Source organism: Muntiacus reevesi, chromosome 16, assembly GCF_963930625.1.
Source record: "Muntiacus reevesi chromosome 16, mMunRee1.1, whole genome shotgun sequence".
NCBI lineage: Eukaryota > Metazoa > Chordata > Mammalia > Artiodactyla > Cervidae > Muntiacus > Muntiacus reevesi.
Window position 1 is genome coordinate 33,938,307 of NC_089264.1, and position 19,004 is coordinate 33,957,310.

A 19,004-nucleotide genomic window follows, 5' to 3' on the forward strand; every position below is an offset into this window, starting at 1 on the left:
ATTGATTGAAAGTTATTTCTTGTCTCATAGCAAATGAGATTGCTTTCTACCCTCACAAGTGTTTTAATAATTAATTAGTAAGTTAAATTTTTATGAACTTTAGAAATGTAATTCATAATATATGAACAAGCCTTGAGCATATTTTAAAATAATTAATACAGTTATTGGAAGGTATAAATTTTTAATTATAGAAAGAAAGAATTGTGAAAGAATCAAGGCCCAGTACAACCTCATTTTTCCCTTGAAGGTGAAATGCTCATTTAAAGATACTAATTCTAATAACACTGGCCAAATGTACAGACTAAGACATTTAAAGTAATTATGAATTTGTAAGTGATGTAATAATTTCATTTTGAGAAGGTTTTTGACGTAATCTTCAAAGGTCTTTGAACTTCCCTGGTGGCTCAGATGGTAAAGCATCTGCCTACAAAATGGGACAGCCAGGTTTGATTCCTGGGTCGGGAAGATCCTCTGGAGAAGGAAATGGCACCCACTCCAGTACCCTCGCTTGGAAAATCCCATGGATGGAGAAGCCTGGTAGGCTACAGTCCGTGGGGTCACAAAGAGTCGGACACGACTGAGCAACTTTACTTTCTTTTTTTGCCAAGGCCTTGCATTACTTGGGAGAAATATTCTCAACTTTAAAAAGGTGAAAACAGATCATTTCTCCTTCTGAGAACTTTCCAGGTCATTATAACCTGTTTTGCCTTTAACTGGGGGAATTTTCCTACACTAAGTCAAATGTCAACCTGAATCTTATTCCAAGAACCCATTACAGACTTAAACAAAATGACATCAAAAGAGCCATTCTTTCATTCAGTAAACATAAATTAGACACCTGCACCAAGCATGCATGTGACAATGACAAAAGGTGTGATGAAAATGTGACTGACCCACACTCTAACCTTTAATAGCTTCCCAGACAGACATGTAAAGCGCAAAGCACAGCAATGTCAAAAAGGCCACAGTGGAACTACTATCCGCTACTATAGGAGCCCAGAAGATGAAGCTCTGACTCTCTCTCGAGTTCAAGCTAGAAGTTACAGGATGGAAACAGGAGAACACAGTGCATAGACTGTCACAGTATACATTCGCACTCCTGTGTAGTTATAGTAACTTGTTTTGAAAGTGAAAGTGAAGTCGCTCAGTTATGTCTGACTCTTTGCGATCCCATGTCCCTGGGATTCTCCTGGCAAGAATACTGGATAGGGTTGCCATTTCCTTCTCCAGAGGATCTTTCCAACCCAGGGATCAAACCCAGGTCTCCCACACTTTAGGCAGATTCTTTACTGTCTGAGCCACCGTGGGCTTCCCTTGTGGTTCAGCTGGTAAAGAATCCACTTACAAGATCCCCTGGAGAAGGAAATGGCAACCCACTCCAGTATTCTGGTCTGGAGAATTCCATGGACTATATATTCCATGGGGTTGCAAAGAGTTGGACACGACTGCACTTGTAATATAATGTCACAAATTATTTTTCAGTTGACACATTATATCATAATATTGGTAAGGCTGAATGTACATTCTCACACATTCACATGTTTATTGGTGAGCTGTGATGATTTTAAGTGGGTAGTACCATGAAAAATAATTGAGTGAATGAACACTTAAAATAGTATATTTACTGTATAAAGCATGTATTAGTAAGATATGAGGTGATACATGGTGACATATGATATGTAGAAATGAGCCCTCTTTATCCAAAACCCCTAAATCATGTTTGGAACCAGCAGTTGAGGGCAGTACATCATGACCTAATATAATGTTTTAGAGTATACTTTTTTATAGGAAGAAAAATGTGAGGGCATTGTTTCCTTTCATTTTGACACTATTGAGTTCATGATCTCTGAAACATGAGCTTGACAAAGAATATGTCAGGGTAGGATTAAAAAGTTCTACTGGTGTTCAATGTTTATTAACACAAAACTGAGTGGAGATGACACGTGGGTCAAAACAGGTGTGAAACTGGAATGTCAGTTGCTCATTGTATTCACCTCGGGCCTCTGATAAAGTCCACCCTGAGGTGCTCAGACTGCTCCCTAGACTTACAGTGTGAGGTGGGGGTGCCTCACACAGCCGTCGGGGTTCGGTGTGTAAGGGTTTGAGGTGGAAGCCGTGTAATGGCCGCACACCTGTGGTAAGACCGCACTGGTGCCTCTTAGAGGTCAGTTCAGACCACTGGCCTCCTCACTGTCCACGTCTTGCCTATTGTGATGAACCTCAAAGTGAAATGCCAAGAAGCAACAGAAGTCAATCAGAAACTATTCCACTAATCAAAAACTCTCTGTCATGTCCTTCCATGTTAAAGGAAATGGTTATTTTCTAGTCTGGAACTTAAGGGTTAGAGGTTGCCTAGTTCTACCTCATGATGCTAATCTCACGTGTGAAGCATGTCTTCATCACAGAGAAAGGCAGGTTAGTGTGGCCTGGGTTTTCTTTCTGTCTCTACTTCCACTCTTGGGATGTTGGGGAGTCTTCAATTCAGTCTGCAGATTTCAGTTTCTGCTCCCACAGTATGAATAGGATTCAAATCTGAGTCCTCTGAGCCCACATCATTGCCTATAGTAGAAGGTGGCATCTCAAAAATGTTAAGAGTTTGTAGCTATCAGCCCACTCCTCCTTCAATGCCCCTCCATCTGGGCACACAATCCTGTATTTCTTTACGATGAGAGGGAGAGGCAGAAACTCCATCCTTTTTATGATTAGCATTGGATATCTCATACCATTGCTATTGAGATATCCATTAGTCAAGGCCCAGATTCTAGGGAGAGAGGGAGCAAGAGAATATAAATCCCACTGAGAGGAGTGTCAATCACCTTGTAAGAAAAGCATGTGAGACTGAATAAACATACTGATACAGCCATGTTCAGAGCATATAATCTTCAATATGTCACACCCTCTCTCCAAGTAAGAAGGGCCCAGTCCTTAGAGATATAGTAGCTATTCTCTTCTTCTCAGGGTAGGGAAAATAATTTTATTTATTCTCTTACAAGAATGGACAAAATGTTTCCTCATAAAAGAAATGAAAATTGCATTGAATATATTCATATCCAATTGGAAGTATATAAACTTGCTTCTGTGAAATGAATCCATCAGTGGGAATCTTTAAACCAAAGTTCATGTAGGAATTGGCAGATTTAGGAGGGAGATTGTGGACTCAAATTTCTGATTAGGTTGCTGTAGTCTGTAAGAAGTAAATATTTTATCTTCATCCTGTTTCTGGCACTGAGCTAACACTGTTGGAATTTCCTAAGTGATGAGAGCTTCAAAGGTGTCTTTTGTTCTGTTCCTTAGGTGGGTTTTGGACCAAAACCTAAGGATGGGGGCTAGTTGCCAGGGGAACTACTCATGTGATTAGAGGTTCACTCAGAGAAGGATTCTTGCCTGGAGAATCCCATGGACAGAGAAGACTGCCAGACTATAGTCCGTGGAGTAGCCGAGAGTCAGACACGACTGAAGTGATGACTTAGCATGCACACACAAAGAAGGAAAGGCTTCCCATGAGAGTCCCTTGGACAGCAAGGAAATCAAACCAGTCAATCCTAAAGGAAATCAACACTGAATATTCATTGGAAGGACTGGTGCTGAAGCTGAAGCTCCAAGACTTTGACCACCTAATGCGAAGAGCCAACTCGTTGGAAAAGACCCTGATGCTGGGAAAGATTGAGGGCAGGAGGAGAAGTGGGTGACGGAGGATAAAGATGGTTGGACAGCAAAACCAACTCAATGAATGTGAGTTTGAGCAAAGAGGTAGTGAAGGACAGGGAAGCCTAGCATACTGCAGTCCATGGGGTTGCAAAGAGTCAGACACGACTTAGCAAATGAACAACGGAGAAGGAAGAGGGACTGGAAGCTGGCTCAATCACCAAAGGCCAGTGATTTAATCCTGTCTATGTAATGAAGCCTCCAGAAAAATCAGAAAGGATGGGAATCAGAGAGCTTCCAGGTTGGTAACGTATGAAGTTTCAAGGAGATTGGTGAACTTGGAATGCACATAGGAGCTTTGTGCCCTTCCCCATTACCTTGCCTTATGTATCTCTTCCATTTGGCTATTCCTGAGTATCTTTTTATGATAAGCCAGTAATCTAGTAAGTAAAATGTTTCTCTGAGTTCTGTGAGCTGCTCTAGCAAATTAATCAAACTCAAGGAAGGAGTCATTGGAACCTCTGACCTATAGCTGGTTGGTCAGAAAGATAGGTGGCAGCTTGGACTTGGACTGTCTCCAGGTAGAGAGTGTCAGAATTGAGTTGAATTGTAGGTCATCAGAATTGTTTGATAATTTGAGGAAACATCCCCCACTCCCGATACACACACACACACACACATATATATACTAGAATTGGATGATGAATCTTTGAGAACAACTTAGAACCAAAGAGTACTTCACTTGTTATAGTATCAGTAACTAGTAACTTTATATCCATCATGAAAATATGTCCAAAAAGTACACAATAAAGAATTCTATAGGTAACACAACATTGTAAATCAACTATACTTCGATTTACAAAAAGAATGCATTAGGTAAAACTTTATTAGAAAAAGTATACTCAGCAGTTTATTGGGAGGTTAAGTCTCTTGAAACAACTTCCCTGTAGGGACAGAAAAATAGTATGGATAATTTGGCTAAAACACCCTTTGAATCCCAAATCACCCTTTGAAACCCAAAGAAAAGAGAAAGAAACAATTAATTTAAAACATTTATACCACATAATGATCTAAGATTTGGTTATTAGTAAGAATGGAAGAGCATTTCATTTTCTTATTATTAAATACAGAGTACAGAGTAAATTAACAAAAGAGTTGTAGACTATGGACTTGAGTAAATTATTCTAAGGGAGGAAAAAGAATTTTTCCACTATCTGTCTGAGTTCTTACCTGAGACGTCTTTAGTAAAACATAGATTAACAAGAAAAAAGCAAGCAGGTTATTAGTATGTATACTTCATGAATACATGGGAGAAACCCAGGGGAAAAATTGCATCTCTCTGAGGTAGGTTAGAATTCGGGCTTACATATCATCATAGGGAAAAGGGAAAGGGAAAATAGACCTTTTAGAGCAGGGTAAATGATTTTTAGGAAAAGTGAATGGTCCCTTAGAAGAATAGGTTGAAGGTATGATAGGTAGTGACAAAGTTTGTCTGCGTGTCTCCTATAATGAAGCTCCTCAGAAGAGGATTTATGACAATTTAGTTTCTTTTGGAGAATCTGTCTTTAGGTTTGTAAGGGTAGCTCAGAGAGAGTATGTCTGCACAGTTGCCATTTCTCAAGTATCTACAGTTCAAAATAATCAGTATACTAAAGGGCACGTTCTGCTACCCTTTATTAGCAAGAATTTCTAGTAAAATAATTGATACAAGTAGTTGCCTTCTAGGTGTTTGAAGTCCCTTAAGTAAGTTTTTTTTTTCTTATACATTTCTGAAATCTCTTAAATACTTTAGGTTTTCTACATTTAATCATCTATATTTCCTCTCTCTTGCAAGAAATTTTCAGTTAAGCAACGATAATTTCAGTCAAACCTTTGTCTAACACACTGCATTTTGAACAGACAGGGTCTAAAGAGAGAACTGGTCAAACTCGAGAGCAGGGAAGCCAAAAGAAAACCTTTATGGATGGATCCTCAGTTCTGCGCCCTGAAAGAGAAAATGTAGCTAGGTTTCTAAGGTCGTCTCTGGAATTTGAGACCTTGATAAAAAGCCTTTTTCCTCTCTATGGATTGGGGGAGACTCCTGCCGAAGAGAGAGAGTGGCCCTACCCCATGCTTGAGACCCCAGATTTAGCTCAGACCAAGTTGTGAAAGCTTGGGGTGCCTGAGAAAAACCAAGCCGTGACTGCCCTCTGCTGGACAGGCCTAGATGACCAACCTCTCTGAGACCATAGCACTAGATGCCAGATCCCCTTCATTCTCCCTCCTGCCTAAGCTCATCAATATTCTAGCTAGACTACTTGCTACAGCCTCTATGCCACCATGCTGGATCTTTCTTCTCCTGAGATGTGTACTGTGGCTTCTTAGGTAGTGCTAAGTATGCATTGTATTTTTACTTTCCCCAGTTTTTAAGCAAGGTGGCATTCTGCCGCAAGTCTGAGATACCATTCTCTCCTCAGTTCCACCCAAAACTCCAATGTGCTTTATCTCTAGGATGTAATGGACTACCAGCAAATGTGACTACTTTGCAATTCACTAGTTGTTCTTTACGTTTGCTGAGTTCCCGTCTACATAACAGATGGCTATGGGCTAGTGATCTTAAAATTGACTGAGAGGAACAGAGAATAAGAATAGAACAACACTGAGTTAGAAAGAGAGCTGAGTTCCAATACTAACTTTATCACTCCAGACCTCATTTATCCCTGTCTGAATGGAAAAAGATTAATTATATCACTATTCCCAATTTAAGGTCCTTAGGCCCCCTAGAGAGTTTAAAATGTAATCACATAAAAAAATAAATAAAATGTAATCACAAAGATCTAGGAAATATAAATGGCCTATGCATATGTTAGCCAAAGCATCACATTTCTAAAGATGTAATTATATAATTATTAGTAAAAATATATAATTTAATAATTATTACTTTCAGTCGCTCAGTCATGTCCAACTCTGCTACCCCATGGACTACAGCACGCCAGGCTTCCCTGTCCATCACCAGCTCCCGGAGCTTGCTCAAACTCATGTCCATCGTATCAGTGATGCCATCCAACCACCTTGTCCTCAGTCGTCCCCTTCTCCTCCTGCCTTCAATCTTTCCCAGCATCAGGGTCTTTTCAAGTGAGTCAGTTCTTCCCATCAGGTGGCCAAAATATTGGTTTCAGCTTTAGCTTCAGTCCTTCCAATGAATGTTCAGGACTGATTTCCTTTAGGATAGATTGGTTGGATCTCCTCGCAGTCCAAGGGACTTTCGAGAGTCTTCTCTAACACCACAGTTCAAAAGCATCAATTCTTCGGCGCTCAGCTTTCTTTATAGACCAACTCTCCCATCCATACATGGCTACTGGAAAAACCATAGCTTTGACTAGATGGACCTTTGTCAGCAAAGTATTGTCTCTGCTTTTTAATATGCTGTATATGTTTGTCGTAGCTTTTTTTTCAAGGAGTAAGCATCTTTTAATTTCATGGCTGCAATCACCATTTACAGTGATCTTGGAGCCCCCAAAAATGAAGTCTGTCACTGTTTCCATTGTTTCACAATCTGTTTGCCATGATGTGATGGGACTGGATTCCATGATCTTAGTTTCCTGAATGTTGAGTTTTAAGCCAACTTTTTCATTCTCCTCTTTCACTTTCATCAAGAGGCTCTTTAGTTCTTCTTTGCTTTCTACCATAAGGGTGGTGTCATCTGCATATCTGAGGTTATTGATAGTTCTTCCGGCAATCTTGATTCCAGCTTATGCTTCATCCAGCCCAGCGTTTCTCATGATGTACTCTGCATATAAGTTAAATAAGCAGGGTGACAATATACAGCCTTGACATACTCCTTTCCCAATTTGGAACCAGCCTGTTGTTCCATGTCCAGTTCTAACTGTTGCTTATTGACCTCCCTACAGATTTCTCAGGAGGCAGGTAAGGTGGTTTGGTTTTGTTTTTATTATTATTATTATTACTTTGGCCCTCGACTGATTATTACTTTGGCTCTAGACTAATACATTTGGTTATTTTTGCTTTAATTTGTAAATTATCTACATAATACAAAAATCTTGGGACCACATCCTTCTGTGGATTTAAATGACTTTATCATTTAATCCAAAATTTATGTGACACATCACCCTCATCTGTATAACTATCAGGTACCTCCTTAATCATTTCTCCCATAGTTACTTCTGAGAGTACCTGGAGAGTTATACAAATACCCACAAAACAGTGAACTCCTTTTTGCCCTCCTATCAACTCGATGATAACTCCCCTCTGCAAATCTGAGATTGTAAGCACCATCTTGGTTGCAGACACTGTCTAGGGAGGTCCGCCAGGCCCATGAGGTTGTCAGCTTGACTTTCAGGACCCTTGAGTTGCTGATAAACTTGTATACCCTGTAGTTTTTGTTACACTTAGGTGAAGCCAGATTCAGCACAGAATGAAGGAGAATGCTTCTCCCCATAAAGCCCAGGTAAAGCCATGGACCCTAGCCAAGTTGAAAGCTAGAGAACACATGCTTTCGACCACTGTGTTACAATCTCTGAAGCCCCACCCAACCCTTCTTCATCTTCTGGATAGGAAAAAGAGGGGAAAGTATTCTTCTCTCCAGACTCTGTTCCCCCACACATGAGTTAATTCACTGGTACATCAGAGCTCTTGGTGAAACAGATTAATTCAAGAGAGTCAGTGGAGGAAAAAATAATAAAAGAAAAGCTTGGTGGTGATAATATTTGAGAACTCGGAGCTGGGTGGTGCTTAAGTCCCCATTCAGTAGTCTCTTGATGGTATAACCCTTCTGGCATCACCTTGTCTCACCAGGAAAGTGGGGGTTTTCTTTATTGGTCATCTTGGAATACTTCATCCCTGTTATTGTTTGGTCACTCAGTCATGTCCAACTCTTTGTGACCCCATGGACTGCAGCATGCCAGACTTCCCTGTCCTTCACTATCTCTTGGAGTTTGCTCAGACTTATGTCCATTGAGTCAATGATGCCATTTCTTCTGCTCTGACCTGCCACCAATTCCACACTTGTTCTTCATTCTCTTTTTTCCTAACATGCATTACATATCTTATCTAAGCAGTACAATTTCTATTGTTTGTAGTGATTCTATTTTTCCTACTTAGATGTCACCAGAGAATAATTTGATATTAATGAGCTTCTTTATATATTATAAAAAAGACAATATCCACAAATTTGAGTCCTTAGAGATAGATGCTTTAGAGATATCACCTTATTTTGTGATATCATGTAATATATGTGATAAATCATTCTAATACCATTTAGAGAACAAAGAATATGGACTATTTTATTGGTTGCCAATAAAATGGCAAAACAAAGATTTAAAACCAGTTCAGTCTTCAAATCCATTCTCTTAAATCTCTGCTCAGGAAAGCTAAGAAAAAAGGAAGCAAAAAAGACCTTTGCAATCAAAATAAACTTCACAGAATCCATGCACTAAAGCTTATTAACTCATCTGTAAGGGAATTTCTCAGACTCTGAATCAGAACCTAAAATAGTCACTCTAATCCCAATCCCATTTCTAAATTATCTGTTTTCTAAATCTATGTCAGATGGAAAACAGCCTGTTGACAGCTGTGAGAGTAATAAATGATGTAATTATCAGATTCAGAGAAAAGAAGAGACAGGAAAGTTATAAAAATTAGTCTCACAACTGAAAAATTCCCAGAAGGGTAGGATTGCTTAGAGGCACATAGCGTAGTACATTCTAATATCAGATGAGTGCAATAGTTGGTGTTCATAAATTCTGAGGGCATTTTGTCACCCTTATACTCTACTTAAAATAACTCCATTAAATTTTCCAAAAGACATGAATCAGCAGCTGCAAGTTCTCGTTTATACACTTTTTTAAAAACGTAAAGATAACTTTCTGCGTTGAGTATTCTAGTTCCACTGTTGGAAAACAATTGATTTTATCCAAAACGAAATTTGAATTTTTAAGAGTATATAAATCCATTTTTGTAAAGCTCAAGAAGAAGCAAAGTAAAACACTCTTTTGTTTAGAAATATGTGATAAAATAATTTTTTAAACCATACATTATAAAAACAAAACTTTTACACACAAAGGAATAATGGTCCTAAAATTTGAGATAGTGCTTTCCTCCAGGAGGAGACAGGGAGTTGAAATAAGCAAGTAACCCAATTCAAAAATGGACAAAGGATTTGAATAGACATTTATCCAAAGAAACTATCAATAAAAAAATAAGGACATGAAAAGATTCTCAACCTCATTCTTTACTGATTAGGAAAATGTGTATGAAAACCACAATGAGATACCATTTCTCACCCACTAAGGTGGGTATATAAAAAAGACAAACAGGAGCAAAAGATGGGCAGAAACTGGCCCTCACACATGGCTGGTGAGAATGTAAAATGACAACTATATTGGAAAACAGATTAGTGTTTCCTAAAAAACGTTAAAAAAAAACTTACCGTGCAATCTTGCAATTCCAGTCTTTCATATCTACCTAAAAGAAATGGGTAAATTCTATGATACATAAAATATCACAATAAAACTTTTTTTAAAAAGCATAACAGATTTCAACTTTTTCCTCTAACATTTTAGTAGACTACCCACATTATTCAAAGCCCCTGTGAAATTGTTCCTAATTGAAGCAACACATGACTGCTGTTCATCTCCTTCTAGTTTGCATAACTGACAGGTGGAAAGGAGAGGCTTAATTACCCGCAAATTACTCTCATTATCATTCCTTCCAATTTAAACAGCCAAAGTGCGGTTGTGAGTAATGTCACTAAAAATGTGCCAGTTTGCAGTCCTAACAACAACAGGAAAAGTACTGGTGACCTTTGAGTCATTGACCATGGTAGCTTTGCCTCTGCCTTGGATCAGCCAGAATATGTCATGTTTTACCTTAAAGTCAAAGAAAAGGAGTTGATAGTAACTCTTTTATTTAAAAGAAAATGATCAACTTTTCTTGATTCACCTTTAAAATTATATATGTAAATGATTATCTACAGGGCAAAATAGAAACGTAGATGAACATGAACATGGCTGAAAGGCATCAAATCCAAAAAGAAAAAAGAAGATTCACTTGGAGACATACCTGCTATTCCTCTGAGAAAGTATTCTTTTGGTTCTTCACATAGAACTTGACAAGGTTCAACATGTCCTCTCATTCGTATTTCCCTGGAGACTCAGATGAATGTTTCTGTGATGGTTGTTTTGAATGGAGACATACTCTTTAAATTTATGTCTAGTGTATTATTGTTCTGTGGAGTTTATGGTGGTTGTTTTTTTAATATGACTGTTCTGAAAGCCTTTTAGAAGAAGACCTAGGATGAACTTAATGGCTTTGTTTATGCTGTTTTGGAGAGCAAAATGAATAAGTTATTTGGGGAAACACAACATAGACTGGCATATTTTTTCTCAGATCTGTGGTAATGTTACCATGAGGCTAGAACTAACAGACCAAGACAGCAAAGCCATTGAGAGTGCCATTAGCACTGAAATGCACACAGCCTAATTTTCTATTACTGGTGATGCAAAAGGAAAATACGGCAGAGCAACAGGAGAATAACATGAATTATTTCCCTTTTTATTTATCACTTTATATTCAACCAGACAGGAAGGTAAAGAGCAACGGAGAGTTCTCCATTTGCTAACAAAGCAATTTAGATTCATTAAACATCATTGGTCACCTTAGAAGACATATCCTGGACTTGAGACACTGTTCAAGGACTTCCCTTTTTTTATGGAATATCTTCCTCTTCAGTCTTCTCCTGATAAAATTCATCACTTGAGTTTGGAACAGAGAAAGGACATTAGTGGGAAAAATGGGGAAAATCTGAATAAAATCCATCATTTAGTGAATAGTATTGTATCAGTATTAATTTACCAATTTTGCTTATTGTGCCAAGAGTATGTAAGATGTTCGCCTCAGGAACAGCTGGGTGACAGGTACAAAGCAATACTCCTTTGCAACCGTTCTATAAACCCAAATATATTTCATAGCAAAACCACTAGAGAATGCAACTTAAAGAGAGCTACTAAACGTAGATCAACAGAATTCTACCCTTCCTGTAAGTAGTGGATCAGATACCGTCCCCGTGATGTCTGTTTTCACCCACTACCAGTGAGAAGTGAAACGAGGTCACCCTGATGGCCGTTTGTTTGTTTACAGCACATATCACATTCTAACATTTATAATCCACGTCCACGTTTAATCTCCCCTGTTAAGAAAGCAGAAAGGGTTAGGCCCAATAAACTGTGAGTTTAAATCCTAGTTTTATCAACCTTGGGTGAATGACTTAGCCTCCCTAAGTCTCAGCTTCTTCATCTACAGAAGTGAGATTAACCAGGTAACTATAGATTCAATGATCTTGCATGCATAAAGATCTTTGGAAAAATCTAGGCACCTCATAGAAGCTCAAAATACGTATTTATGTATTGATCCCGTTACCCTTATTATTAGACTATGTTTCTTGGTATCGGGGACATTTTCGTCACAGTTCACAGTGACTTGAAATATGGATGCTCAGAAATGGGTTAGTGAATCGAAGTGATTCCAGAATATGTTTTTTCAGGTTGATGTGTATGTCAAACATTCTCATTTAACTCTCTACTCCAGTAATTTATTTCTCTAAATTATTATTTCACTTTTTACAGTATTCTCAATTCTCAAAAGTACACATGTATACTCAATTATATCTAGCCCAGACCATTGAAATTTCTCATGAAACTACAATAGGAGAAAAGGTTTTTTTTTTTATATCAAGCTACTGAGTAAACCTTAAATGTTCCCCTTTTCTATTTCCCTCTCTGAAGCAAGAATTTACCTCTCACTACAACTCAGTAACCTATGTCACATTCTTGGGCTTGTCAGTGACTGTTTCAGGGGACCCTGCTCAAAATCTGCAGGGCTTGCTGTGGTTTGTTAACATTCCCCATCTTCATTTCCAGTCACAAAGCAGGCTCTATATATTCTAACCCTACTCATACCCACGTGTTCTGGAACTTATCAAAACTGAAGCGAGCTGGAGTAAAATAGGATGACATTTTCACTTACTTTATATATGAATATTATGAAAACATTTATTAGCGTTAAGTCTAATTGTTTCCTCATTCATTCATCCATTCTCTTTGACAAAGGGTGATTGATTGTTTAGTACCTACGAGCCACGAAGCAAAATACTGAAAATATGGAAAAAAAAAAGTTCCTACCCTAAATAAGTTCATGTCCTCTAGACAGACAAATGTGTAAACAGCTCATTAAAATGCAATGTGAACTGTGCAATAAAAGGATGTTACGGAATATTATGGGATCATAAAAGAGCATTTCAGTCTGGGGAGAAGAGGTGCATCATGACTCCAAAGCATAGTTCTCAGCCAGAGCTACCATGGAAATTATCTGGGCAGCTTTAAAAGATACTGATTCCTGGGAGCCACTTACATACATTCGATTATGATTGGCCTGGGGTGTTTTCTTAGGGAATAGGGTCTTTTCAAACTCTACTGTCCTAAAGAAGGAGAAGAAACTAGCCAGGCTGAGGACTGGGCAGAAAGTGAGGAAGGGCATGGAGAAAGGGTATGTCAGACAGACAGCAGCATGGGCAAAGCCATCGAGGCAAGAAAGAGGAAACTGACAAGCATTCCAGTTTTGTGAAAGGGCAGTGTCATAAGTAGGCTTTCGATGTTCTGAGAGCAGAGGTAGGAAGGGAGATGAGAGGTGAGCAAGCAAGCCACGTGCTGCCTCAGGATAACAGATTTGGGGCAAAGAAATGCCATGGTCAGATTTACATTGTAGATAGCTTCCTCTGCTTGCTGAGTAGAAGCGGGGATGCTATTGGGTTGGCCAAAATATTCGCTCAGGTTTTTCTATACAATGTTATGGAAAAACTGGAACAAATTCCTTGGCCAGCCCAATAGATAGTCACGACTGGAGGCAGGGAGAAAGAATCAGGATGTCCAAATGAGACACGAAGGCCAGAGTCTTGCAACGGCATTAGGAAGAGATTCCTAAATACTGTTTGGAAAATCATATTAGCTGGTCTTAGATATTGTTGGGGTGTGGTGAAAGGTGAAAGGAGAAATCTGGTGAATGGGTGAATAGAGATTACTTCCTACTGAGACAAGATGGTGCTGGCAGTAGGTTTAAGAGGAAATGTGATCTGCTCAGCTCAGAACACAGTGCATTTGAGACGCCTGTGGAGCTTTGAGATGGAGATATTGTACTAGGCCACCTGGTCCAGGTTTCAGGATAGATGAGAACATGGATTTGGACTCATTCAAGGTTGCTCTTGCTTTGCCTGGATGCTGAAGCAGCAAATAAGCAATGCAAAGATAGGGATGTGACAGGCTGACACAGTTTCTCATTGTCTCTTTTATCTTAAGGAGACACGTTGCAAATGCAGTGTCTGGGCAGTGTATGTGAGCAATTTTTCCACCGAGACAAAAGAATTACAGATCCATGGGCTTTCCTGACTTTTATACCCTCAGCCATGTCAGCACCCACCAACGTATGGTAACATTTGAAGCTCCGATTCTGCTGTTCCACAGACTGCATTGCACAAGACTACTATCTGGGTTGTGAGGCTTGAAGTTCTTGCTTTGTTAGTACCAGAGAAGATGATTTTTAGACCCAAGTCAGTCTGGTCACATATACCTTATAGGTTCTTTTAGTTATATCTCAATAGGCAATGATATTTGGAGGAGTGTGGGTAAGGGCTAAGCCTTACCATGACTTCAATACCAGGTTATAAAGAAAGCAAGTTACAGGCCAAATTCTGCCATAAACACAGATATTTATTAGTGTTCTGCTCTCTGTTCTCATAACAAACCACCCTAAAACTTAATAGACTATGTCAGTAAAAAATTGATCAGTCCATCTGAGAAAGAAATGGAATATTTTCTTCAGGCCAAATTTGAGGATTATAACTTAGAATGAGAACCTCAGAAAGCTCTGAGAACTCTTCCACCCTTTAAAAGTCAAAGCACAGTTATATAACTTTTTTGAGACAGATCTGTACATTAAATGGCATATGATTGACAGTTTACATAATTCAGATCTAGATGCCATGTGACCCCTTATGAGATGCAGAAGGAATGGCATCTTTAAGGAATTGCCTTGTTGATGCTAGGGGAATGTTGCTCCTTATGGTTGAGCAGGTATTTCTGGTTTTGGGGAAATATACACAATGCAGAGTGTGAGGAGAGGGAAGGCCAAAGGGCAGAGAAAATTTTTGTTTTAATTTTTTGCCTTGCCATAAAAAAAAAATTTTGTTTCAAAGCTGAAATAACAATCTTACTATTAATATCTCACAGTTCTGAGGTATAACTGATCTCAGCTGGGTGATTTTTTTTCCTTGAGATCTCTTAGTTGTCATGTCTGCTGGGGTTCTTGAGCACAGACAGATTGAACACCCTTGATGGCTACTCACATGGTTGGTTTGAAAGCTGGCTTTGGTTGGGAGCTCAGTTGGGGCCACCACACCTGTGCATGTCCTCTTTTTTGTGGCCTGGCTTCTTCCCACCACACGGCATCTGGAAGCAGGGCAGTTAAGGGCTGTACCAAGAACTGGCAGAGTCATTTCTGCTCTACTCTATCACCAGCCATGGAAATAGTCCATATTCAATGGAATGAAGAAACAAGTGCCTATAGCTTGATGGGAGAGTGACAAAGTCACATTGCAGAAGATCAGTCTGTGAAAATACAGTCTGCCACAGTTAGCAAACTGGCACAATGCACTAGTGCAACCCGTTATTTAAGAAAGATGAAGCCTCAGCTTTTGAGACAAGTGTTCGGGCCTGGTGCACTGGGAAGACCCAGAGGAATCGGGTGGAGAGGGAGGTGGGAGGGGGGATCGGGATGGGGAATACGTGTGACTCCATGGCTGATTCATGTCAATGTATGACAAAACCCTCTGCAATGTTGTGAAGTAATTAGCCTCCAACTAATAAAAATAAATGAAAAATAAATAAATAAATACTTACAAGACTTTGCACACTTTTTGCAGAGAAAGCAGTGGTTCCATTTCCTGCCATCCTACAAAAACAATTTTTAAACTATGATTAATTTGTCATTAAGAATCAAGCCCCATAATTAAAACTTAAAATGGCTTATTAAAAATATATATTTTTCATAAAAACTTCACCTGAGGCAAGTATAATACCATTCCAGAAATAGGGTTTGGCTGACTGGGTTTTTTGGTGGTGGTGGTATATATATGACATCAAAGAATATGGACTCCTTGAGGCCCATGGAACACCTCAGGGATTAAGCTCAGGACACTATCCCAAAGTTAACAGGGCTTATTAAACTCATGTACTCTGTGTATTCAAGGTTGATGAATGTCTAAAATATTCAGCATATGTATTTCCAGGTGGGTCAGTGGTAAAGAATCTATGCAGGAGATGCATCTATGCCAATGCAGGAGATGCAGGAGACATGGGTTCGATCCTTGGGTCAGGAAGATCCCCTAGAGCAGGATCTGCCAACCCATTCCCATATTCTTGCCTGGAAAATTCCATGGACAGAAGAGCCTGGCAGGCTAAAGTCCATGGGGTTGCAAAGAATCGGGCACAATTGAGTGAGCTTGCACACATATACTTCCCCACTATCAGTGATATTGTGAGATCAATGAGGATTTTTAGGTAATATGTGGAATCATCATCAGGCACTGGGGAACTGCTGCATTTGTCTACACAGGAGTTTCTGGGAATAGGTTTGTTTCTCACCCAGCACAGATGCCCAGAGACCACTGGATATGAAAGTCTGAGCTTTTGCAGAGACCTCAGGGTTAGATATTTTAATTTAGAAAGCATCAGATATAAAATTTTAAGCCATTTTTAAACTATTAAAAAAAATATGAGGCTGGATGAAATCCCCCAGGAAGGGTGAATACGATGAGAAAAGCAGTGATTCTTGGTCAATCTCTTTATCTTCTTAAATTTCTTTCATCAATGTCTTATAGTTTTCAGTGTAGAAGACTTTCATCTCCCTGGTTAAGTTTATTACTGTTTTATTCTTTTTGTTGCAGTTGTAAATGGGACTGTTTCCTTACTTTTCTTCCTGATGATCTGTTATTAGTGTATCAAATCACAACAGGTTTTTGTGTATTGATTCTGAAATTTTACTGAATTTGTTTATTCTAACATTTTGAGTGGGGCTTTTTTAGATTTTCAATATATACTTTCATGTCCTCTCTAAATAGTATAACACTTCTTCCTTTCAAATGTGGATGCCTTTTTTTTCTTTTTTTCTTAATTGCTCCAACTAGGACTTCCATACTATGTTGAATAAAAGTGCAAGAGTAGACATCCTTGTTTTGTCCCTAATCTTAAAGGGATTGGTTTCAGCTTTTCACCCTTGAGTACGAAGTTAGCTGTGGACTTGTCTTCTATGGTCTTTATTATGTTAAGATATGTTCCCTATTTACCACTTTTTGAGAGTTTCATCATAATTGAATGTTGAATCTTGTAAAATGATTCTTCTGCATCTATTAATATTAATCTATCAATGATTTCTGTCCATTTTGTTAATGTGATGTGTCATCATTATCGATTTGCCCATGCTAAACCATCTTTGCATCCCTGAGATAAATTCCGGCTAAACATGGTATATAATCGTTTTAACATATTGTTGAATTTGGTTTGCTAATATTTTGTTGAGGATTTTTGCATTTATGTTCATCAGAGATATTGGCCCGTAGTTTTCTGTTCATGTAGTGCCTTGTCTGGTCTTGGTATCAGGGTAATATTGGCCTCATAAATGTGTTTGGAGGTGTTTCTTTCTCTTCTTTTTTTGGAAGCGTTTGAGAAGGATTGCTATTAAATATTTTTTAAATGTTTAGTAAAATTCACCAATGAAGTCATCTGGTCCTAGACTTCAGTTTGTTGGGAGTTTTTTGATTACTGATTCAAGCTCCTTATTAGTAATCAATCTCTTCAGATTTTCTGTTCCCTCATGATTCAATCTTGGTTGATTGTATGTCTTTAGGAATTTTTGCACTTCTTATGGATTGTTTTGAGGATAGACAGCCCTCAAGTTTTTATGTTTAAAAGCTGAAAGTCACTGAGAGAATTGTGCTCGTCATCTCTTTGGGGAGTGGGATGAGGGTTGAATGACTTTAAGAGAAGAAACTAAAATAGTCATAGAAGAAAGGATGTGGAAATCTTCAAATAGGAAGGCATAGCCCTGGAGGAGGGCATGGCAGCCCACTCCAGTATTCTTGCCTGGAGAATCCCATGGACAGAGGGGACTGGTGGGCTACAGTCCATGGGGTCGCAGAGAGTCGGACACGACTGAGCAACTAAGCACAGCACAGGAAGCCAGAGAACTTTCAACATGTCCTGGGAGAAACAGACAGTAGTGTCTCCTATTTGTGAAATCATCTTAAGGCGTGTGTGTGAAGTCACTCAGTCATGTCCGACTCTTTGCAACTCCATGGACTGTAGCCTACCAGGCTTCTCTGTCCATGGGATTTTCCAAGCAAGAGTACTGGAGTGGGTTGCCTTTTCCTTCTCCAGGGGATCTTCCTGACCCAGGGATCGAACCTGAGTCTCCCACATTGCAGGCAGACGCTTTACCCTCTGAGCCACCAGGGAAGCCTGTATCTTAAGGCATAGCCAAAGTCAAAGAGGAATTAGATATGGGCCATACAGGAATGCTGGATACCAGGCAGAGTGGCACCCCACCTCAGAGAGAACTAGCAGAAAATAGGCACAAAATAGAAGAGCTGCCAGTCTTCGGGTGGGCCCACATGTTTGGACACTGAAGTATCAACATTATATATGAGTAGATAGTCTCATGGTCGAGGCTTTGGGGGAGTGGCATTGTAATACTGGTATCCATTTGGAAAACAGACACGATGGAGCCAAATGAAACTAACCATGCTTTAGCCAGGTATCTTCTGAGATAAGGTCTATACATGTTTTTAAATTACACATTATTATTATGGCACCCTTTTTCTCTCATGGCCTTGACTAGAGTTCAGTTCTCCACAGATGATGCTACTCTTTATGCAGGAACTTGTTCTCCCAGCTCTCGTGTATTAAACGCTTGCATGTAGGGCTGTCATGGCATTCTCTGGAAGTTCACTGCTCCCAGACCTTGGGAATCCTACCTTTGTAAAGCTTAGGTATCTAGCGAGAGCCTTCAAAATGCCTTTTCTGTCAATGACCTGATCTTCTCACCTCTTCCCCTTGTTTGTTCAATGTCTTGAGTGCTCACTGACCCATCTACCCCACACTCATACCACTGGAAGTTTCAAGGAATATGTAGACTGTTGTATAACCAGCTTGTGGACATGTGACCTATGCTTTCACACATAGCTTCACACTGAAAAGGGCTCAACTTGGTTAAATGTTCTACTTCTGCCATCTTAAAGTTCTCAGCACATTTTTTTT